The sequence below is a fragment of the Octodon degus genome, unplaced genomic scaffold, assembly GCF_000260255.1.
Source record: "Octodon degus isolate 3935 unplaced genomic scaffold, OctDeg1.0 scaffold00115, whole genome shotgun sequence".
NCBI lineage: Eukaryota > Metazoa > Chordata > Mammalia > Rodentia > Octodontidae > Octodon > Octodon degus.
The window spans coordinates 8,812,607-8,813,395 of record NW_004524691.1 but is presented as its reverse complement, the minus strand read 5'-3'; positions in this window follow the sequence as shown (position 1 = coordinate 8,813,395).

Sequence of the window (789 nt, the reverse complement as noted above, 5' to 3'; positions counted from 1 at the left end):
TATTAATAAACCTAGTGGGTGTACTGGTTTACATTCCCACTAACAGTGGAGAAGAGGTCGTTTTTCCCCACAGCCCCACCAGCACTTGACATTGGTTGACTTCTTGGTAATTGATACTCTTCTGGAGTGAATCTCACCATTTTAAATTGCACCTCTTGAATGACCAGTGATACTGAACATTTTTTCATGTATTTATTTGCTATTTGTATTTCTTCATCTGAGAAGTGTATATTCATCTCAGATGTCCATTTTTGGATTAGGTCTTTAAATTTGATGAGTCTGATGTGTTTCAATTCTTTGGTCTAGATTGTAGTCCCTTGCCTGAAGGAAAACTGACTAATGTCTTTCTCACTCTATGGGCTGTCTTTTCACTATATTGGTAATTTATTTTGCTGTACAAAAACTTTTTAATAGGATGATATATATTCTTGGTAATATATTCTATGCAATCTGGGTTTATTTCTTAAAAACCTTTGCCTACACTCGTGTCTTCAAGAGTTCTATCTATCCTCTCTTCCAGTACATTTAGACTTTCTGTTTTGATATTTAAATTTTTGATCCACTTTGATTTTCATTTGGTCCATGATGAGAAACATGGGCCTAATTTTAGTCTTTGGAATGTGGAAAACTGGTTTTTCAGCACCATTTATTAAAGAGGTTATGTTTCTTACAGGGAAAATTTTTGGACCCTTTATCAAACATAAGGTGACTGGTAGCTTCGTGTGATTAGAATTGTTTCTGCTTCTTCTAACCTGTTCCATTTAATCTGAGGTCTATATTTGCTGGTAC